Source organism: Rhinoderma darwinii, unplaced genomic scaffold (assembly GCF_050947455.1).
Source record: "Rhinoderma darwinii isolate aRhiDar2 unplaced genomic scaffold, aRhiDar2.hap1 Scaffold_4278, whole genome shotgun sequence".
Taxonomy (NCBI): domain Eukaryota; kingdom Metazoa; phylum Chordata; class Amphibia; order Anura; family Rhinodermatidae; genus Rhinoderma; species Rhinoderma darwinii.
The window spans coordinates 68626-88576 of record NW_027463804.1 but is presented as its reverse complement, the minus strand read 5'-3'; the positions used below and the strand labels follow the sequence as shown (position 1 = coordinate 88576).

Genomic DNA, 19951 nt, shown 5'->3' with positions numbered 1-19951 from the left:
TTTGTGGCTTTCCTATGTGATGCTTTATCTCAATGTTAGTGCAGAGTGTAACGTAAAGTGTAGGACCTGTGCCTTTGCTGTACTATGTTGTGCTACTTTGAGCCTGTGTCAAAGATATTGATTGATTGGGCTGGTTGACGGTATACTGTATGCTTGTGATTTGACCACTGATTGTTAACAAAGCTGCTTTCAATCCAAAAAGGTGGATGCAGACAGGTGATCTTTGGCCTGCTTCGGACCAAAAACCAGGAAAAATCCTCAGCGACTTAGTAGGGCCTCTTGTGAGGGGAGCCTGTCTGGCAGGCGCTATGCAACTCATACTTACCTGGCAGGGGAGATACCATGATCATTAAGGTGGTTCTCCCAGGGTGAGGCTCAGCCATTGCACTTCGGGTGTGCTGACCCCTGCGATTTCCCCAAATGCGGGAAACTCGACTGCATAATTTGTGGTAGTGGGGGACTGCGTTTGCGCTTTCCCCTGATTTACTCTGGTGAAAAACAGTGCTTATTATTCAATGCTGACTATTACTAGTCAGAGATACTTGCTAGATCGAGCGAGCCAGCCATCAATTGACCTCTGGGTGGCCAAGAGGATTGGATACTCCTCTCTCCCTTATCAGCTGCCTTTGGTTTTGTGGCTTTCCTATGTGATGCTTTATCTCAATGTTAGTGCAGAGTGTAACGTAAAGTGTAGGACCTGTGCCTTTGCTGTACTATGTTGTGCTACTTTGAGCCTGTGTCAAAGATATTGATTGATTGGGCTGGTTGACGGTATACTGTATGCTTGTGATTTGACCACTGATTGTTAACAAAGCTGCTTTCAATCCAAAAAGGTGGATGCAGACAGGTGATCTTTGGCCTGCTTCGGACCAAAAACCAGGAAAAATCCTCAGCGACTTAGTAGGGCCTCTTGTGAGGGGAGCCTGTCTGGCAGGCGCTATGCAACTCATACTTACCTGGCAGGGGAGATACCATGATCACTAAGGTGGTTCTCCCAGGGTGAGGCTCATCCATTGCACTTCGGGTGTGCTGACCCCTGCGATTTCCCCAAATGCGGGAAACTCGACTGCATAATTTGTGGTAGTGGGGGACTGCGTTCGCGCTTTCCCCTGATTTACTCTGGTGAAAAACAGTGCTTATTATTCAATGCTGACTATTACTAGTCAGAGATACTTGCTAGATCGATCGATCGAGCGAGCCAGCCATCAATTGACCTCTGGGTGGCCAAGAGGATTGGATACTCCTCTCTCCCTTATCAGCTGCCTTTGGTTTTGTGGCTTTCCTATGTGATGCTTTATCTCAATGTTAGTGCAGAGTGTAACGTAAAGTGTAGGACCTGTGCCTTTGCTGTACTATGTTGTGCTACTTTGAGCCTGTGTCAAAGATATTGATTGATTGGGCTGGTTGACGGTATACTGTATGCTTGTGATTTGACCACTGATTGTTAACAAAGCTGCTTTCAATCCAAAAAGGTGGATGCAGACAGGTGATCTTTGGCCTGCTTCGGACCAAAAACCAGGAAAAATCCTCAGCGACTTAGTAGGGCCTCTTGTGAGGGGAGCCTGTCTGGCAGGCGCTATGCAACTCATACTTACCTGGCAGGGGAGATACCATGATCATTAAGGTGGTTCTCCCAGGGTGAGGCTCAGCCATTGCACTTCGGGTGTGCTGACCCCTGCGATTTCCCCAAATGCGGGAAACTCGACTGCATAATTTGTGGTAGTGGGGGACTGCGTTTGCGCTTTCCCCTGATTTACTCTGGTGAAAAACAGTGCTTATTATTCAATGCTGACTATTACTAGTCAGAGATACTTGCTAGATCGAGCGAGCCAGCCATCAATTGACCTCTGGGTGGCCAAGAGGATTGGATACTCCTCTCTCCCTTATCAGCTGCCTTTGGTTTTGTGGCTTTCCTATGTGATGCTTTATCTCAATGTTAGTGCAGAGTGTAACGTAAAGTGTAGGACCTGTGCCTTTGCTGTACTATGTTGTGCTACTTTGAGCCTGTGTCAAAGATATTGATTGATTGGGCTGGTTGACGGTATACTGTATGCTTGTGATTTGACCACTGATTGTTAACAAAGCTGCTTTCAATCCAAAAAGGTGGATGCAGACAGGTGATCTTTGGCCTGCTTCGGACCAAAAACCAGGAAAAATCCTCAGCGACTTAGTAGGGCCTCTTGTGAGGGGAGCCTGTCTGGCAGGCGCTATGCAACTCATACTTACCTGGCAGGGGAGATACCATGATCACTAAGGTGGTTCTCCCAGGGTGAGGCTCATCCATTGCACTTCGGGTGTGCTGACCCCTGCGATTTCCCCAAATGCGGGAAACTCGACTGCATAATTTGTGGTAGTGGGGGACTGCGTTCGCGCTTTCCCCTGATTTACTCTGGTGAAAAACAGTGCTTATTATTCAATGCTGACTATTACTAGTCAGAGATACTTGCTAGATCGATCGAGCGAGCCAGCCATCAATTGACCTCTGGGTGGCCAAGAGGATTGGATACTCCTCTCTCCCTTATCAGCTGCCTTTGGTTTTGTGGCTTTCCTATGTGATGCTTTATCTCAATGTTAGTGCAGAGTGTAACGTAAAGTGTAGGACCTGTGCCTTTGCTGTACTATGTTGTGCTACTTTGAGCCTGTGTCAAAGATATTGATTGATTGGGCTGGTTGACGGTATACTGTATGCTTGTGATTTGACCACTGATTGTTAACAAAGCTGCTTTCAATCCAAAAAGGTGGATGCAGACAGGTGATCTTTGGCCTGCTTCGGACCAAAAACCAGGAAAAATCCTCAGCGACTTAGTAGGGCCTCTTGTGAGGGGAGCCTGTCTGGCAGGCGCTATGCAACTCATACTTACCTGGCAGGGGAGATACCATGATCATTAAGGTGGTTCTCCCAGGGTGAGGCTCATCCATTGCACTTCGGGTGTGCTGACCCCTGCGATTTCCCCAAATGCGGGAAACTCGACTGCATAATTTGTGGTAGTGGGGGACTGCGTTTGCGCTTTCCCCTGATTTACTCTGGTGAAAAACAGTGCTTATTATTCAATGCTGACTATTACTAGTCAGAGATACTTGCTAGATCGAGCGAGCCAGCCATCAATTGACCTCTGGGTGGCCAAGAGGATTGGATACTCCTCTCTCCCTTATCAGCTGCCTTTGGTTTTGTGGCTTTCCTATGTGATGCTTTATCTCAATGTTAGTGCAGAGTGTAACGTAAAGTGTAGGACCTGTGCCTTTGCTGTACTATGTTGTGCTACTTTGAGCCTGTGTCAAAGATATTGATTGATTGGGCTGGTTGACGGTATACTGTATGCTTGTGATTTGACCACTGATTGTTAACAAAGCTGCTTTCAATCCAAAAAGGTGGATGCAGACAGGTGATCTTTGGCCTGCTTCGGACCAAAAACCAGGAAAAATCCTCAGCGACTTAGTAGGGCCTCTTGTGAGGGGAGCCTGTCTGGCAGGCGCTATGCAACTCATACTTACCTGGCAGGGGAGATACCATGATCACTAAGGTGGTTCTCCCAGGGTGAGGCTCATCCATTGCACTTCGGGTGTGCTGACCCCTGCGATTTCCCCAAATGCGGGAAACTCGACTGCATAATTTGTGGTAGTGGGGGACTGCGTTCGCGCTTTCCCCTGATTTACTCTGGTGAAAAACAGTGCTTATTATTCAATGCTGACTATTACTAGTCAGAGATACTTGCTAGATCGATCGATCGAGCGAGCCAGCCATCAATTGACCTCTGGGTGGCCAAGAGGATTGGATACTCCTCTCTCCCTTATCAGCTGCCTTTGGTTTTGTGGCTTTCCTATGTGATGCTTTATCTCAATGTTAGTGCAGAGTGTAACGTAAAGTGTAGGACCTGTGCCTTTGCTGTACTATGTTGTGCTACTTTGAGCCTGTGTCAAAGATATTGATTGATTGGGCTGGTTGACGGTATACTGTATGCTTGTGATTTGACCACTGATTGTTAACAAAGCTGCTTTCAATCCAAAAAGGTGGATGCAGACAGGTGATCTTTGGCCTGCTTCGGACCAAAAACCAGGAAAAATCCTCAGCGACTTAGTAGGGCCTCTTGTGAGGGGAGCCTGTCTGGCAGGCGCTATGCAACTCATACTTACCTGGCAGGGGAGATACCATGATCATTAAGGTGGTTCTCCCAGGGTGAGGCTCAGCCATTGCACTTCGGGTGTGCTGACCCCTGCGATTTCCCCAAATGCGGGAAACTCGACTGCATAATTTGTGGTAGTGGGGGACTGCGTTTGCGCTTTCCCCTGATTTACTCTGGTGAAAAACAGTGCTTATTATTCAATGCTGACTATTACTAGTCAGAGATACTTGCTAGATCGAGCGAGCCAGCCATCAATTGACCTCTGGGTGGCCAAGAGGATTGGATACTCCTCTCTCCCTTATCAGCTGCCTTTGGTTTTGTGGCTTTCCTATGTGATGCTTTATCTCAATGTTAGTGCAGAGTGTAACGTAAAGTGTAGGACCTGTGCCTTTGCTGTACTATGTTGTGCTACTTTGAGCCTGTGTCAAAGATATTGATTGATTGGGCTGGTTGACGGTATACTGTATGCTTGTGATTTGACCACTGATTGTTAACAAAGCTGCTTTCAATCCAAAAAGGTGGATGCAGACAGGTGATCTTTGGCCTGCTTCGGACCAAAAACCAGGAAAAATCCTCAGCGACTTAGTAGGGCCTCTTGTGAGGGGAGCCTGTCTGGCAGGCGCTATGCAACTCATACTTACCTGGCAGGGGAGATACCATGATCACTAAGGTGGTTCTCCCAGGGTGAGGCTCATCCATTGCACTTCGGGTGTGCTGACCCCTGCGATTTCCCCAAATGCGGGAAACTCGACTGCATAATTTGTGGTAGTGGGGGACTGCGTTCGCGCTTTCCCCTGATTTACTCTGGTGAAAAACAGTGCTTATTATTCAATGCTGACTATTACTAGTCAGAGATACTTGCTAGATCGATCGATCGATCGAGCGAGCCAGCCATCAATTGACCTCTGGGTGGCCAAGAGGATTGGATACTCCTCTCTCCCTTATCAGCTGCCTTTGGTTTTGTGGCTTTCCTATGTGATGCTTTATCTCAATGTTAGTGCAGAGTGTAACGTAAAGTGTAGGACCTGTGCCTTTGCTGTACTATGTTGTGCTACTTTGAGCCTGTGTCAAAGATATTGATTGATTGGGCTGGTTGACGGTATACTGTATGCTTGTGATTTGACCACTGATTGTTAACAAAGCTGCTTTCAATCCAAAAAGGTGGATGCAGACAGGTGATCTTTGGCCTGCTTCGGACCAAAAACCAGGAAAAATCCTCAGCGACTTAGTAGGGCCTCTTGTGAGGGGAGCCTGTCTGGCAGGCGCTATGCAACTCATACTTACCTGGCAGGGGAGATACCATGATCATTAAGGTGGTTCTCCCAGGGTGAGGCTCATCCATTGCACTTCGGGTGTGCTGACCCCTGCGATTTCCCCAAATGCGGGAAACTCGACTGCATAATTTGTGGTAGTGGGGGACTGCGTTCGCGCTTTCCCCTGATTTACTCTGGTGAAAAACAGTGCTTATTATTCAATGCTGACTGTTACTAGTCAGAGGTACTTGTATGCTTGTGATTTAACCACCGATTGTCAACAAAGCTGTTTTTCAATCCAAAATGTGGTACATTATCTCTTTATATTTAGCTGTATACGCAGCCTTTGTCTCCCCCTCGTGGATGAACAACAGTGTGATCAGTGAAGTTTCTTTTTCTGCTGGGCTTCGAGAAGTCAGGGCATGGCGAGCCTTTCCCTAACCTAACCTATCCTTCCTCTCTGTCTCACAGGTGACGGCATGCAAATGTGGGGACTGCTTCATCGGCACGGCAATGCTCTGACCAGAAGCCGCCGCCCCATATGCTAATACCCTGGTTGCTGTGCATCTTGGAAGTGCTTAGACTTGAGCCTGTGTCTTATGGAATTTGGGGTGCCTGCACACCCCTGGCTCCGTACAATGAGGTGCATCCGTTTTTTGGCGCAGTTGGATCCAGACAGGTGATCTTTGGCCTGCTTCGGACCAAAAACCAGGAAAAATCCTCAGCGACTTAGTAGGGCCTCTTGTGAGGGGAGCCTGTCTGGCAGGCGCTATGCAACTCATACTTACCTGGCAGGGGAGATACCATGATCACTAAGGTGGTTCTCCCAGGGTGAGGCTCATCCATTGCACTTCGGGTGTGCTGACCCCTGCGATTTCCCCAAATGCGGGAAACTCGACTGCATAATTTGTGGTAGTGGGGGACTGCGTTCGCGCTTTCCCCTGATTTACTCTGGTGAAAAACAGTGCTTATTAATCAATGCTGACTATTACTAGTCAGAGATACTTGCTAGATCGATCGAGCGAGCCAGCCATCAATTGACCTCTGGGTGGCCAAGAGGATTGGATACTCCTCTCTCCCTTATCAGCTGCCTTTGGTTTTGTGGCTTTCCTATGTGATGCTTTATCTCAATGTTAGTGCAGAGTGTAACGTAAAGTGTAGGACCTGTGCCTTTGCTGTACTATGTTGTGCTACTTTGAGCCTGTGTCAAAGATATTGATTGATTGGGCTGGTTGACGGTATACTGTATGCTTGTGATTTGACCACTGATTGTTAACAAAGCTGCTTTCAATCCAAAAAGGTGGATGCAGACAGGTGATCTTTGGCCTGCTTCGGACCAAAAACCAGGAAAAATCCTCAGCGACTTAGTAGGGCCTCTTGTGAGGGGAGCCTGTCTGGCAGGCGCTATGCAACTCATACTTACCTGGCAGGGGAGATACCATGATCACTAAGGTGGTTCTCCCAGGGTGAGGCTCATCCATTGCACTTCGGGTGTGCTGACCCCTGCGATTTCCCCAAATGCGGGAAACTCGACTGCATAATTTGTGGTAGTGGGGGACTGCGTTCGCGCTTTCCCCTGATTTACTCTGGTGAAAAACAGTGCTTATTATTCAATGCTGACTATTACTAGTCAGAGATACTTGCTAGATCGATCGATCGAGCGAGCCAGCCATCAATTGACCTCTGGGTGGCCAAGAGGATTGGATACTCCTCTCTCCCTTATCAGCTGCCTTTGGTTTTGTGGCTTTCCTATGTGATGCTTTATCTCAATGTTAGTGCAGAGTGTAACGTAAAGTGTAGGACCTGTGCCTTTGCTGTACTATGTTGTGCTACTTTGAGCCTGTGTCAAAGATATTGATTGATTGGGCTGGTTGACGGTATACTGTATGCTTGTGATTTGACCACTGATTGTTAACAAAGCTGCTTTCAATCCAAAAAGGTGGATGCAGACAGGTGATCTTTGGCCTGCTTCGGACCAAAAACCAGGAAAAATCCTCAGCGACTTAGTAGGGCCTCTTGTGAGGGGAGCCTGTCTGGCAGGCGCTATGCAACTCATACTTACCTGGCAGGGGAGATACCATGATCATTAAGGTGGTTCTCCCAGGGTGAGGCTCATCCATTGCACTTCGGGTGTGCTGACCCCTGCGATTTCCCCAAATGCGGGAAACTCGACTGCATAATTTGTGGTAGTGGGGGACTGCGTTTGCGCTTTCCCCTGATTTACTCTGGTGAAAAACAGTGCTTATTATTCAATGCTGACTATTACTAGTCAGAGATACTTGCTAGATCGAGCGAGCCAGCCATCAATTGACCTCTGGGTGGCCAAGAGGATTGGATACTCCTCTCTCCCTTATCAGCTGCCTTTGGTTTTGTGGCTTTCCTATGTGATGCTTTATCTCAATGTTAGTGCAGAGTGTAACGTAAAGTGTAGGACCTGTGCCTTTGCTGTACTATGTTGTGCTACTTTGAGCCTGTGTCAAAGATATTGATTGATTGGGCTGGTTGACGGTATACTGTATGCTTGTGATTTGACCACTGATTGTTAACAAAGCTGCTTTCAATCCAAAAAGGTGGATGCAGACAGGTGATCTTTGGCCTGCTTCGGACCAAAAACCAGGAAAAATCCTCAGCGACTTAGTAGGGCCTCTTGTGAGGGGAGCCTGTCTGGCAGGCGCTATGCAACTCATACTTACCTGGCAGGGGAGATACCATGATCACTAAGGTGGTTCTCCCAGGGTGAGGCTCATCCATTGCACTTCGGGTGTGCTGACCCCTGCGATTTCCCCAAATGCGGGAAACTCGACTGCATAATTTGTGGTAGTGGGGGACTGCGTTCGCGCTTTCCCCTGATTTACTCTGGTGAAAAACAGTGCTTATTATTCAATGCTGACTATTACTAGTCAGAGATACTTGCTAGATCGATCGATCGAGCGAGCCAGCCATCAATTGACCTCTGGGTGGCCAAGAGGATTGGATACTCCTCTCTCCCTTATCAGCTGCCTTTGGTTTTGTGGCTTTCCTATGTGATGCTTTATCTCAATGTTAGTGCAGAGTGTAACGTAAAGTGTAGGACCTGTGCCTTTGCTGTACTATGTTGTGCTACTTTGAGCCTGTGTCAAAGATATTGATTGATTGGGCTGGTTGACGGTATACTGTATGCTTGTGATTTGACCACTGATTGTTAACAAAGCTGCTTTCAATCCAAAAAGGTGGATGCAGACAGGTGATCTTTGGCCTGCTTCGGACCAAAAACCAGGAAAAATCCTCAGCGACTTAGTAGGGCCTCTTGTGAGGGGAGCCTGTCTGGCAGGCGCTATGCAACTCATACTTACCTGGCAGGGGAGATACCATGATCATTAAGGTGGTTCTCCCAGGGTGAGGCTCATCCATTGCACTTCGGGTGTGCTGACCCCTGCGATTTCCCCAAATGCGGGAAACTCGACTGCATAATTTGTGGTAGTGGGGGACTGCGTTCGCGCTTTCCCCTGATTTACTCTGGTGAAAAACAGTGCTTATTATTCAATGCTGACTGTTACTAGTCAGAGGTACTTGTATGCTTGTGATTTAACCACCGATTGTCAACAAAGCTGTTTTTCAATCCAAAATGTGGTACATTATCTCTTTATATTTAGCTGTATACGCAGCCTTTGTCTCCCCCTCGTGGATGAACAACAGTGTGATCAGTGAAGTTTCTTTTTCTGCTGGGCTTCGAGAAGTCAGGGCATGGCGAGCCTTTCCCTAACCTAACCTATCCTTCCTCTCTGTCTCACAGGTGACGGCATGCAAATGTGGGGACTGCTTCATCGGCACGGCAATGCTCTGACCAGAAGCCGCCGCCCCATATGCTAATACCCTGGTTGCTGTGCATCTTGGAAGTGCTTAGACTTGAGCCTGTGTCTTATGGAATTTGGGGTGCCTGCACACCCCTGGCTCCGTACAATGAGGTGCATCCGTTTTTTGGCGCAGTTGGATCCAGACAGGTGATCTTTGGCCTGCTTCGGACCAAAAACCAGGAAAAATCCTCAGCGACTTAGTAGGGCCTCTTGTGAGGGGAGCCTGTCTGGCAGGCGCTATGCAACTCATACTTACCTGGCAGGGGAGATACCATGATCACTAAGGTGGTTCTCCCAGGGTGAGGCTCATCCATTGCACTTCGGGTGTGCTGACCCCTGCGATTTCCCCAAATGCGGGAAACTCGACTGCATAATTTGTGGTAGTGGGGGACTGCGTTCGCGCTTTCCCCTGATTTACTCTGGTGAAAAACAGTGCTTATTAATCAATGCTGACTATTACTAGTCAGAGATACTTGCTAGATCGATCGAGCGAGCCAGCCATCAATTGACCTCTGGGTGGCCAAGAGGATTGGATACTCCTCTCTCCCTTATCAGCTGCCTTTGGTTTTGTGGCTTTCCTATGTGATGCTTTATCTCAATGTTAGTGCAGAGTGTAACGTAAAGTGTAGGACCTGTGCCTTTGCTGTACTATGTTGTGCTACTTTGAGCCTGTGTCAAAGATATTGATTGATTGGGCTGGTTGACGGTATACTGTATGCTTGTGATTTGACCACTGATTGTTAACAAAGCTGCTTTCAATCCAAAAAGGTGGATGCAGACAGGTGATCTTTGGCCTGCTTCGGACCAAAAACCAGGAAAAATCCTCAGCGACTTAGTAGGGCCTCTTGTGAGGGGAGCCTGTCTGGCAGGCGCTATGCAACTCATACTTACCTGGCAGGGGAGATACCATGATCACTAAGGTGGTTCTCCCAGGGTGAGGCTCATCCATTGCACTTCGGGTGTGCTGACCCCTGCGATTTCCCCAAATGCGGGAAACTCGACTGCATAATTTGTGGTAGTGGGGGACTGCGTTCGCGCTTTCCCCTGATTTACTCTGGTGAAAAACAGTGCTTATTATTCAATGCTGACTATTACTAGTCAGAGATACTTGCTAGATCGATCGATCGAGCGAGCCAGCCATCAATTGACCTCTGGGTGGCCAAGAGGATTGGATACTCCTCTCTCCCTTATCAGCTGCCTTTGGTTTTGTGGCTTTCCTATGTGATGCTTTATCTCAATGTTAGTGCAGAGTGTAACGTAAAGTGTAGGACCTGTGCCTTTGCTGTACTATGTTGTGCTACTTTGAGCCTGTGTCAAAGATATTGATTGATTGGGCTGGTTGACGGTATACTGTATGCTTGTGATTTGACCACTGATTGTTAACAAAGCTGCTTTCAATCCAAAAAGGTGGATGCAGACAGGTGATCTTTGGCCTGCTTCGGACCAAAAACCAGGAAAAATCCTCAGCGACTTAGTAGGGCCTCTTGTGAGGGGAGCCTGTCTGGCAGGCGCTATGCAACTCATACTTACCTGGCAGGGGAGATACCATGATCATTAAGGTGGTTCTCCCAGGGTGAGGCTCATCCATTGCACTTCGGGTGTGCTGACCCCTGCGATTTCCCCAAATGCGGGAAACTCGACTGCATAATTTGTGGTAGTGGGGGACTGCGTTTGCGCTTTCCCCTGATTTACTCTGGTGAAAAACAGTGCTTATTATTCAATGCTGACTATTACTAGTCAGAGATACTTGCTAGATCGAGCGAGCCAGCCATCAATTGACCTCTGGGTGGCCAAGAGGATTGGATACTCCTCTCTCCCTTATCAGCTGCCTTTGGTTTTGTGGCTTTCCTATGTGATGCTTTATCTCAATGTTAGTGCAGAGTGTAACGTAAAGTGTAGGACCTGTGCCTTTGCTGTACTATGTTGTGCTACTTTGAGCCTGTGTCAAAGATATTGATTGATTGGGCTGGTTGACGGTATACTGTATGCTTGTGATTTGACCACTGATTGTTAACAAAGCTGCTTTCAATCCAAAAAGGTGGATGCAGACAGGTGATCTTTGGCCTGCTTCGGACCAAAAACCAGGAAAAATCCTCAGCGACTTAGTAGGGCCTCTTGTGAGGGGAGCCTGTCTGGCAGGCGCTATGCAACTCATACTTACCTGGCAGGGGAGATACCATGATCACTAAGGTGGTTCTCCCAGGGTGAGGCTCATCCATTGCACTTCGGGTGTGCTGACCCCTGCGATTTCCCCAAATGCGGGAAACTCGACTGCATAATTTGTGGTAGTGGGGGACTGCGTTCGCGCTTTCCCCTGATTTACTCTGGTGAAAAACAGTGCTTATTATTCAATGCTGACTATTACTAGTCAGAGATACTTGCTAGATCGATCGATCGAGCGAGCCAGCCATCAATTGACCTCTGGGTGGCCAAGAGGATTGGATACTCCTCTCTCCCTTATCAGCTGCCTTTGGTTTTGTGGCTTTCCTATGTGATGCTTTATCTCAATGTTAGTGCAGAGTGTAACGTAAAGTGTAGGACCTGTGCCTTTGCTGTACTATGTTGTGCTACTTTGAGCCTGTGTCAAAGATATTGATTGATTGGGCTGGTTGACGGTATACTGTATGCTTGTGATTTGACCACTGATTGTTAACAAAGCTGCTTTCAATCCAAAAAGGTGGATGCAGACAGGTGATCTTTGGCCTGCTTCGGACCAAAAACCAGGAAAAATCCTCAGCGACTTAGTAGGGCCTCTTGTGAGGGGAGCCTGTCTGGCAGGCGCTATGCAACTCATACTTACCTGGCAGGGGAGATACCATGATCATTAAGGTGGTTCTCCCAGGGTGAGGCTCATCCATTGCACTTCGGGTGTGCTGACCCCTGCGATTTCCCCAAATGCGGGAAACTCGACTGCATAATTTGTGGTAGTGGGGGACTGCGTTCGCGCTTTCCCCTGATTTACTCTGGTGAAAAACAGTGCTTATTATTCAATGCTGACTGTTACTAGTCAGAGGTACTTGTATGCTTGTGATTTAACCACCGATTGTCAACAAAGCTGTTTTTCAATCCAAAATGTGGTACATTATCTCTTTATATTTAGCTGTATACGCAGCCTTTGTCTCCCCCTCGTGGATGAACAACAGTGTGATCAGTGAAGTTTCTTTTTCTGCTGGGCTTCGAGAAGTCAGGGCATGGCGAGCCTTTCCCTAACCTAACCTATCCTTCCTCTCTGTCTCACAGGTGACGGCATGCAAATGTGGGGACTGCTTCATCGGCACGGCAATGCTCTGACCAGAAGCCGCCGCCCCATATGCTAATACCCTGGTTGCTGTGCATCTTGGAAGTGCTTAGACTTGAGCCTGTGTCTTATGGAATTTGGGGTGCCTGCACACCCCTGGCTCCGTACAATGAGGTGCATCCGTTTTTTGGCGCAGTTGGATCCAGACAGGTGATCTTTGGCCTGCTTCGGACCAAAAACCAGGAAAAATCCTCAGCGACTTAGTAGGGCCTCTTGTGAGGGGAGCCTGTCTGGCAGGCGCTATGCAACTCATACTTACCTGGCAGGGGAGATACCATGATCACTAAGGTGGTTCTCCCAGGGTGAGGCTCATCCATTGCACTTCGGGTGTGCTGACCCCTGCGATTTCCCCAAATGCGGGAAACTCGACTGCATAATTTGTGGTAGTGGGGGACTGCGTTCGCGCTTTCCCCTGATTTACTCTGGTGAAAAACAGTGCTTATTAATCAATGCTGACTATTACTAGTCAGAGATACTTGCTAGATCGATCGATCGAGCGAGCCAGCCATCAATTGACCTCTGGGTGGCCAAGAGGATTGGATACTCCTCTCTCCCTTATCAGCTGCCTTTGGTTTTGTGGCTTTCCTATGTGATGCTTTATCTCAATGTTAGTGCAGAGTGTAACGTAAAGTGTAGGACCTGTGCCTTTGCTGTACTATGTTGTGCTACTTTGAGCCTGTGTCAAAGATATTGATTGATTGGGCTGGTTGACGGTATACTGTATGCTTGTGATTTGACCACTGATTGTTAACAAAGCTGCTTTCAATCCAAAAAGGTGGATGCAGACAGGTGATCTTTGGCCTGCTTCGGACCAAAAACCAGGAAAAATCCTCAGCGACTTAGTAGGGCCTCTTGTGAGGGGAGCCTGTCTGGCAGGCGCTATGCAACTCATACTTACCTGGCAGGGGAGATACCATGATCACTAAGGTGGTTCTCCCAGGGTGAGGCTCATCCATTGCACTTCGGGTGTGCTGACCCCTGCGATTTCCCCAAATGCGGGAAACTCGACTGCATAATTTGTGGTAGTGGGGGACTGCGTTCGCGCTTTCCCCTGATTTACTCTGGTGAAAAACAGTGCTTATTATTCAATGCTGACTATTACTAGTCAGAGATACTTGCTAGATCGATCGATCGAGCGAGCCAGCCATCAATTGACCTCTGGGTGGCCAAGAGGATTGGATACTCCTCTCTCCCTTATCAGCTGCCTTTGGTTTTGTGGCTTTCCTATGTGATGCTTTATCTCAATGTTAGTGCAGAGTGTAACGTAAAGTGTAGGACCTGTGCCTTTGCTGTACTATGTTGTGCTACTTTGAGCCTGTGTCAAAGATATTGATTGATTGGGCTGGTTGACGGTATACTGTATGCTTGTGATTTGACCACTGATTGTTAACAAAGCTGCTTTCAATCCAAAAAGGTGGATGCAGACAGGTGATCTTTGGCCTGCTTCGGACCAAAAACCAGGAAAAATCCTCAGCGACTTAGTAGGGCCTCTTGTGAGGGGAGCCTGTCTGGCAGGCGCTATGCAACTCATACTTACCTGGCAGGGGAGATACCATGATCATTAAGGTGGTTCTCCCAGGGTGAGGCTCATCCATTGCACTTCGGGTGTGCTGACCCCTGCGATTTCCCCAAATGCGGGAAACTCGACTGCATAATTTGTGGTAGTGGGGGACTGCGTTTGCGCTTTCCCCTGATTTACTCTGGTGAAAAACAGTGCTTATTATTCAATGCTGACTATTACTAGTCAGAGATACTTGCTAGATCGAGCGAGCCAGCCATCAATTGACCTCTGGGTGGCCAAGAGGATTGGATACTCCTCTCTCCCTTATCAGCTGCCTTTGGTTTTGTGGCTTTCCTATGTGATGCTTTATCTCAATGTTAGTGCAGAGTGTAACGTAAAGTGTAGGACCTGTGCCTTTGCTGTACTATGTTGTGCTACTTTGAGCCTGTGTCAAAGATATTGATTGATTGGGCTGGTTGACGGTATACTGTATGCTTGTGATTTGACCACTGATTGTTAACAAAGCTGCTTTCAATCCAAAAAGGTGGATGCAGACAGGTGATCTTTGGCCTGCTTCGGACCAAAAACCAGGAAAAATCCTCAGCGACTTAGTAGGGCCTCTTGTGAGGGGAGCCTGTCTGGCAGGCGCTATGCAACTCATACTTACCTGGCAGGGGAGATACCATGATCACTAAGGTGGTTCTCCCAGGGTGAGGCTCATCCATTGCACTTCGGGTGTGCTGACCCCTGCGATTTCCCCAAATGCGGGAAACTCGACTGCATAATTTGTGGTAGTGGGGGACTGCGTTCGCGCTTTCCCCTGATTTACTCTGGTGAAAAACAGTGCTTATTATTCAATGCTGACTATTACTAGTCAGAGATACTTGCTAGATCGATCGATCGAGCGAGCCAGCCATCAATTGACCTCTGGGTGGCCAAGAGGATTGGATACTCCTCTCTCCCTTATCAGCTGCCTTTGGTTTTGTGGCTTTCCTATGTGATGCTTTATCTCAATGTTAGTGCAGAGTGTAACGTAAAGTGTAGGACCTGTGCCTTTGCTGTACTATGTTGTGCTACTTTGAGCCTGTGTCAAAGATATTGATTGATTGGGCTGGTTGACGGTATACTGTATGCTTGTGATTTGACCACTGATTGTTAACAAAGCTGCTTTCAATCCAAAAAGGTGGATGCAGACAGGTGATCTTTGGCCTGCTTCGGACCAAAAACCAGGAAAAATCCTCAGCGACTTAGTAGGGCCTCTTGTGAGGGGAGCCTGTCTGGCAGGCGCTATGCAACTCATACTTACCTGGCAGGGGAGATACCATGATCATTAAGGTGGTTCTCCCAGGGTGAGGCTCATCCATTGCACTTCGGGTGTGCTGACCCCTGCGATTTCCCCAAATGCGGGAAACTCGACTGCATAATTTGTGGTAGTGGGGGACTGCGTTCGCGCTTTCCCCTGATTTACTCTGGTGAAAAACAGTGCTTATTATTCAATGCTGACTGTTACTAGTCAGAGGTACTTGTATGCTTGTGATTTAACCACCGATTGTCAACAAAGCTGTTTTTCAATCCAAAATGTGGTACATTATCTCTTTATATTTAGCTGTATACGCAGCCTTTGTCTCCCCCTCGTGGATGAACAACAGTGTGATCAGTGAAGTTTCTTTTTCTGCTGGGCTTCGAGAAGTCAGGGCATGGCGAGCCTTTCCCTAACCTAACCTATCCTTCCTCTCTGTCTCACAGGTGACGGCATGCAAATGTGGGGACTGCTTCATCGGCACGGCAATGCTCTGACCAGAAGCCGCCGCCCCATATGCTAATACCCTGGTTGCTGTGCATCTTGGAAGTGCTTAGACTTGAGCCTGTGTCTTATGGAATTTGGGGTGCCTGCACACCCCTGGCTCCGTACAATGAGGTGCATCCGTTTTTTGGCGCAGTTGGATCCAGACAGGTGATCTTTGGCCTGCTTCGGACCAAAAACCAGGAAAAATCCTCAGCGACTTAGTAGGGCCTCTTGTGAGGGGAGCCTGTCTGGCAGGCGCTATGCAACTCATACTTACCTGGCAGGGGAGATACCATGATCACTAAGGTGGTTCTCCCAGGGTGAGGCTCATCCATTGCACTTCGGGTGTGCTGACCCCTGCGATTTCCCCAAATGCGGGAAACTCGACTGCATAATTTGTGGTAGTGGGGGACTGCGTTCGCGCTTTCCCCTGATTTACTCTGGTGAAAAACAGTGCTTATTAATCAATGCTGACTATTACTAGTCAGAGATACTTGCTAGATCGATCGATCGAGCGAGCCAGCCATCAATTGACCTCTGGGTGGCCAAGAGGATTGGATACTCCTCTCTCCCTTATCAGCTGCCTTTGGTTTTGTGGCTTTCCTATGTGATGCTTTATCTCAATGTTAGTGCAGAGTGTAACGTAAAGTGTAGGACCTGTGCCTTTGCTGTACTATGTTGTGCTACTTTGAGCCTGTGTCAAAGATATTGATTGATTGGGCTGGTTGACGGTATACTGTATGCTTGTGATTTGACCACTGATTGTTAACAAAGCTGCTTTCAATCCAAAAAGGTGGATGCAGACAGGTGATCTTTGGCCTGCTTCGGACCAAAAACCAGGAAAAATCCTCAGCGACTTAGTAGGGCCTCTTGTGAGGGGAGCCTGTCTGGCAGGCGCTATGCAACTCATACTTACCTGGCAGGGGAGATACCATGATCATTAAGGTGGTTCTCCCAGGGTGAGGCTCAGCCATTGCACTTCGGGTGTGCTGACCCCTGCGATTTCCCCAAATGCGGGAAACTCGACTGCATAATTTGTGGTAGTGGGGGACTGCGTTTGCGCTTTCCCCTGATTTACTCTGGTGAAAAACAGTGCTTATTATTCAATGCTGACTATTACTAGTCAGAGATACTTGCTAGATCGAGCGAGCCAGCCATCAATTGACCTCTGGGTGGCCAAGAGGATTGGATACTCCTCTCTCCCTTATCAGCTGCCTTTGGTTTTGTGGCTTTCCTATGTGATGCTTTATCTCAATGTTAGTGCAGAGTGTAACGTAAAGTGTAGGACCTGTGCCTTTGCTGTACTATGTTGTGCTACTTTGAGCCTGTGTCAAAGATATTGATTGATTGGGCTGGTTGACGGTATACTGTATGCTTGTGATTTGACCACTGATTGTTAACAAAGCTGCTTTCAATCCAAAAAGGTGGATGCAGACAGGTGATCTTTGGCCTGCTTCGGACCAAAAACCAGGAAAAATCCTCAGCGACTTAGTAGGGCCTCTTGTGAGGGGAGCCTGTCTGGCAGGCGCTATGCAACTCATACTTACCTGGCAGGGGAGATACCATGATCACTAAGGTGGTTCTCCCAGGGTGAGGCTCATCCATTGCACTTCGGGTGTGCTGACCCCTGCGATTTCCCCAAATGCGGGAAACTCGACTGCATAATTTGTGGTAGTGGGGGACTGCGTTCGCGCTTTCCCCTGATTTACTCTGGTGAAAAACAGTGCTTATTATTCAATGCTGACTATTACTAGTCAGAGATACTTGCTAGATCGATCGATCGAGCGAGCCAGCCATCAATTGACCTCTGGGTGGCCAAGAGGATTGGATACTCCTCTCTCCCTTATCAGCTGCCTTTGGTTTTGTGGCTTTCCTATGTGATGCTTTATCTCAATGTTAGTGCAGAGTGTAACGTAAAGTGTAGGACCTGTGCCTTTGCTGTACTATGTTGTGCTACTTTGAGCCTGTGTCAAAGATATTGATTGATTGGGCTGGTTGACGGTATACTGTATGCTTGTGATTTGACCACTGATTGTTAACAAAGCTGCTTTCAATCCAAAAAGGTGGATGCAGACAGGTGATCTTTGGCCTGCTTCGGACCAAAAACCAGGAAAAATCCTCAGCGACTTAGTAGGGCCTCTTGTGAGGGGAGCCTGTCTGGCAGGCGCTATGCAACTCATACTTACCTGGCAGGGGAGATACCATGATCATTAAGGTGGTTCTCCCAGGGTGAGGCTCATCCATTGCACTTCGGGTGTGCTGACCCCTGCGATTTCCCCAAATGCGGGAAACTCGACTGCATAATTTGTGGTAGTGGGGGACTGCGTTCGCGCTTTCCCCTGATTTACTCTGGTGAAAAACAGTGCTTATTATTCAATGCTGACTGTTACTAGTCAGAGGTACTTGTATGCTTGTGATTTAACCACCGATTGTCAACAAAGCTGTTTTTCAATCCAAAATGTGGTACATTATCTCTTTATATTTAGCTGTATACGCAGCCTTTGTCTCCCCCTCGTGGATGAACAACAGTGTGATCAGTGAAGTTTCTTTTTCTGCTGGGCTTCGAGAAGTCAGGGCATGGCGAGCCTTTCCCTAACCTAACCTATCCTTCCTCTCTGTCTCACAGGTGACGGCATGCAAATGTGGGGACTGCTTCATCGGCACGGCAATGCTCTGACCAGAAGCCGCCGCCCCATATGCTAATACCCTGGTTGCTGTGCATCTTGGAAGTGCTTAGACTTGAGCCTGTGTCTTATGGAATTTGGGGTGCCTGCACACCCCTGGCTCCGTACAATGAGGTGCATCCGTTTTTTGGCGCAGTTGGATCCAGACAGGTGATCTTTGGCCTGCTTCGGACCAAAAACCAGGAAAAATCCTCAGCGACTTAGTAGGGCCTCTTGTGAGGGGAGCCTGTCTGGCAGGCGCTATGCAACTCATACTTACCTGGCAGGGGAGATACCATGATCACTAAGGTGGTTCTCCCAGGGTGAGGCTCATCCATTGCACTTCGGGTGTGCTGACCCCTGCGATTTCCCCAAATGCGGGAAACTCGACTGCATAATTTGTGGTAGTGGGGGACTGCGTTCGCGCTTTCCCCTGATTTACTCTGGTGAAAAACAGTGCTTATTAATCAATGCTGACTATTACTAGTCAGAGATACTTGCTAGATCGATCGAGCGAGCCAGCCATCAATTGACCTCTGGGTGGCCAAGAGGATTGGATACTCCTCTCTCCCTTATCAGCTGCCTTTGGTTTTGTGGCTTTCCTATGTGATGCTTTATCTCAATGTTAGTGCAGAGTGTAACGTAAAGTGTAGGACCTGTGCCTTTGCTGTACTATGTTGTGCTACTTTGAGCCTGTGTCAAAGATATTGATTGATTGGGCTGGTTGACGGTATACTGTATGCTTGTGATTTGACCACTGATTGTTAACAAAGCTGCTTTCAATCCAAAAAGGTGGATGCAGACAGGTGATCTTTGGCCTGCTTCGGACCAAAAACCAGGAAAAATCCTCAGCGACTTAGTAGGGCCTCTTGTGAGGGGAGCCTGTCTGGCAGGCGCTATGCAACTCATACTTACCTGGCAGGGGAGATACCATGATCACTAAGGTGGTTCTCCCAGGGTGAGGCTCATCCATTGCACTTCGGGTGTGCTGACCCCTGCGATTTCCCCAAATGCGGGAAACTCGACTGCATAATTTGTGGTAGTGGGGGACTGCGTTCGCGCTTTCCCCTGATTTACTCTGGTGAAAAACAGTGCTTATTATTCAATGCTGACTATTACTAGTCAGAGATACTTGCTAGATCGATCGATCGAGCGAGCCAGCCATCAATTGACCTCTGGGTGGCCAAGAGGATTGGATACTCCTCTCTCCCTTATCAGCTGCCTTTGGTTTTGTGGCTTTCCTATGTGATGCTTTATCTCAATGTTAGTGCAGAGTGTAACGTAAAGTGTAGGACCTGTGCCTTTGCTGTACTATGTTGTGCTACTTTGAGCCTGTGTCAAAGATATTGATTGATTGGGCTGGTTGACGGTATACTGTATGCTTGTGATTTGACCACTGATTGTTAACAAAGCTGCTTTCAATCCAAAAAGGTGGATGCAGACAGGTGATCTTTGGCCTGCTTCGGACCAAAAACCAGGAAAAATCCTCAGCGACT

General features: G+C 48.0%; 30 non-coding genes across 30 annotated transcripts; all 30 read left to right on the top strand.

Moving 5' to 3' along the window:
• Window positions 1–317: 317 nt before the first annotated feature.
• On the top strand, window positions 318–481 carry LOC142710838 (U1 spliceosomal RNA). The gene has a single exon (XR_012869823.1). It is a non-coding gene; the product is annotated as a U1 spliceosomal RNA (small nuclear RNA).
• Window positions 482–948: 467 nt separating this feature from the next.
• LOC142710750 (U1 spliceosomal RNA) lies at window positions 949–1112 on the top strand. Its single transcript, XR_012869744.1, has one exon. It is a non-coding gene; the product is annotated as a U1 spliceosomal RNA (small nuclear RNA).
• A 475-nt stretch (window positions 1113–1587) lies between these two features.
• Window positions 1588–1751, top strand: LOC142710837 (U1 spliceosomal RNA). Its single transcript, XR_012869822.1, has one exon. It is a non-coding gene; the product is annotated as a U1 spliceosomal RNA (small nuclear RNA).
• Window positions 1752–2218: 467 nt separating this feature from the next.
• On the top strand, window positions 2219–2382 carry LOC142710749 (U1 spliceosomal RNA). The gene has a single exon (XR_012869743.1). It is a non-coding gene; the product is annotated as a U1 spliceosomal RNA (small nuclear RNA).
• A 471-nt stretch (window positions 2383–2853) lies between these two features.
• On the top strand, window positions 2854–3017 carry LOC142710799 (U1 spliceosomal RNA). Its single transcript, XR_012869787.1, has one exon. It is a non-coding gene; the product is annotated as a U1 spliceosomal RNA (small nuclear RNA).
• Window positions 3018–3484: 467 nt separating this feature from the next.
• Window positions 3485–3648, top strand: LOC142710748 (U1 spliceosomal RNA). The gene has a single exon (XR_012869742.1). It is a non-coding gene; the product is annotated as a U1 spliceosomal RNA (small nuclear RNA).
• A 475-nt stretch (window positions 3649–4123) lies between these two features.
• On the top strand, window positions 4124–4287 carry LOC142710836 (U1 spliceosomal RNA). The gene has a single exon (XR_012869821.1). It is a non-coding gene; the product is annotated as a U1 spliceosomal RNA (small nuclear RNA).
• A 467-nt stretch (window positions 4288–4754) lies between these two features.
• LOC142710746 (U1 spliceosomal RNA) lies at window positions 4755–4918 on the top strand. Its single transcript, XR_012869740.1, has one exon. It is a non-coding gene; the product is annotated as a U1 spliceosomal RNA (small nuclear RNA).
• A 479-nt stretch (window positions 4919–5397) lies between these two features.
• Window positions 5398–5561, top strand: LOC142710846 (U1 spliceosomal RNA). Its single transcript, XR_012869830.1, has one exon. It is a non-coding gene; the product is annotated as a U1 spliceosomal RNA (small nuclear RNA).
• A 593-nt stretch (window positions 5562–6154) lies between these two features.
• On the top strand, window positions 6155–6318 carry LOC142710745 (U1 spliceosomal RNA). Its single transcript, XR_012869739.1, has one exon. It is a non-coding gene; the product is annotated as a U1 spliceosomal RNA (small nuclear RNA).
• A 471-nt stretch (window positions 6319–6789) lies between these two features.
• Window positions 6790–6953, top strand: LOC142710744 (U1 spliceosomal RNA). Its single transcript, XR_012869738.1, has one exon. It is a non-coding gene; the product is annotated as a U1 spliceosomal RNA (small nuclear RNA).
• A 475-nt stretch (window positions 6954–7428) lies between these two features.
• On the top strand, window positions 7429–7592 carry LOC142710796 (U1 spliceosomal RNA). Its single transcript, XR_012869786.1, has one exon. It is a non-coding gene; the product is annotated as a U1 spliceosomal RNA (small nuclear RNA).
• Window positions 7593–8059: 467 nt separating this feature from the next.
• LOC142710743 (U1 spliceosomal RNA) lies at window positions 8060–8223 on the top strand. The gene has a single exon (XR_012869737.1). It is a non-coding gene; the product is annotated as a U1 spliceosomal RNA (small nuclear RNA).
• Window positions 8224–8698: 475 nt separating this feature from the next.
• On the top strand, window positions 8699–8862 carry LOC142710834 (U1 spliceosomal RNA). The gene has a single exon (XR_012869819.1). It is a non-coding gene; the product is annotated as a U1 spliceosomal RNA (small nuclear RNA).
• A 593-nt stretch (window positions 8863–9455) lies between these two features.
• LOC142710741 (U1 spliceosomal RNA) lies at window positions 9456–9619 on the top strand. Its single transcript, XR_012869736.1, has one exon. It is a non-coding gene; the product is annotated as a U1 spliceosomal RNA (small nuclear RNA).
• A 471-nt stretch (window positions 9620–10090) lies between these two features.
• LOC142710740 (U1 spliceosomal RNA) lies at window positions 10091–10254 on the top strand. The gene has a single exon (XR_012869735.1). It is a non-coding gene; the product is annotated as a U1 spliceosomal RNA (small nuclear RNA).
• A 475-nt stretch (window positions 10255–10729) lies between these two features.
• Window positions 10730–10893, top strand: LOC142710794 (U1 spliceosomal RNA). Its single transcript, XR_012869784.1, has one exon. It is a non-coding gene; the product is annotated as a U1 spliceosomal RNA (small nuclear RNA).
• Window positions 10894–11360: 467 nt separating this feature from the next.
• LOC142710739 (U1 spliceosomal RNA) lies at window positions 11361–11524 on the top strand. The gene has a single exon (XR_012869734.1). It is a non-coding gene; the product is annotated as a U1 spliceosomal RNA (small nuclear RNA).
• Window positions 11525–11999: 475 nt separating this feature from the next.
• Window positions 12000–12163, top strand: LOC142710821 (U1 spliceosomal RNA). The gene has a single exon (XR_012869807.1). It is a non-coding gene; the product is annotated as a U1 spliceosomal RNA (small nuclear RNA).
• A 593-nt stretch (window positions 12164–12756) lies between these two features.
• LOC142710738 (U1 spliceosomal RNA) lies at window positions 12757–12920 on the top strand. Its single transcript, XR_012869733.1, has one exon. It is a non-coding gene; the product is annotated as a U1 spliceosomal RNA (small nuclear RNA).
• Window positions 12921–13395: 475 nt separating this feature from the next.
• LOC142710737 (U1 spliceosomal RNA) lies at window positions 13396–13559 on the top strand. Its single transcript, XR_012869732.1, has one exon. It is a non-coding gene; the product is annotated as a U1 spliceosomal RNA (small nuclear RNA).
• Window positions 13560–14034: 475 nt separating this feature from the next.
• On the top strand, window positions 14035–14198 carry LOC142710793 (U1 spliceosomal RNA). The gene has a single exon (XR_012869783.1). It is a non-coding gene; the product is annotated as a U1 spliceosomal RNA (small nuclear RNA).
• Window positions 14199–14665: 467 nt separating this feature from the next.
• LOC142710736 (U1 spliceosomal RNA) lies at window positions 14666–14829 on the top strand. The gene has a single exon (XR_012869731.1). It is a non-coding gene; the product is annotated as a U1 spliceosomal RNA (small nuclear RNA).
• Window positions 14830–15304: 475 nt separating this feature from the next.
• On the top strand, window positions 15305–15468 carry LOC142710808 (U1 spliceosomal RNA). The gene has a single exon (XR_012869796.1). It is a non-coding gene; the product is annotated as a U1 spliceosomal RNA (small nuclear RNA).
• Window positions 15469–16061: 593 nt separating this feature from the next.
• LOC142710734 (U1 spliceosomal RNA) lies at window positions 16062–16225 on the top strand. Its single transcript, XR_012869729.1, has one exon. It is a non-coding gene; the product is annotated as a U1 spliceosomal RNA (small nuclear RNA).
• A 475-nt stretch (window positions 16226–16700) lies between these two features.
• Window positions 16701–16864, top strand: LOC142710835 (U1 spliceosomal RNA). Its single transcript, XR_012869820.1, has one exon. It is a non-coding gene; the product is annotated as a U1 spliceosomal RNA (small nuclear RNA).
• A 467-nt stretch (window positions 16865–17331) lies between these two features.
• LOC142710733 (U1 spliceosomal RNA) lies at window positions 17332–17495 on the top strand. The gene has a single exon (XR_012869728.1). It is a non-coding gene; the product is annotated as a U1 spliceosomal RNA (small nuclear RNA).
• Window positions 17496–17970: 475 nt separating this feature from the next.
• Window positions 17971–18134, top strand: LOC142710795 (U1 spliceosomal RNA). The gene has a single exon (XR_012869785.1). It is a non-coding gene; the product is annotated as a U1 spliceosomal RNA (small nuclear RNA).
• A 593-nt stretch (window positions 18135–18727) lies between these two features.
• Window positions 18728–18891, top strand: LOC142710732 (U1 spliceosomal RNA). The gene has a single exon (XR_012869727.1). It is a non-coding gene; the product is annotated as a U1 spliceosomal RNA (small nuclear RNA).
• Window positions 18892–19362: 471 nt separating this feature from the next.
• On the top strand, window positions 19363–19526 carry LOC142710730 (U1 spliceosomal RNA). The gene has a single exon (XR_012869726.1). It is a non-coding gene; the product is annotated as a U1 spliceosomal RNA (small nuclear RNA).
• The last annotated feature ends 425 nt before the right edge of the window (window positions 19527–19951 follow it).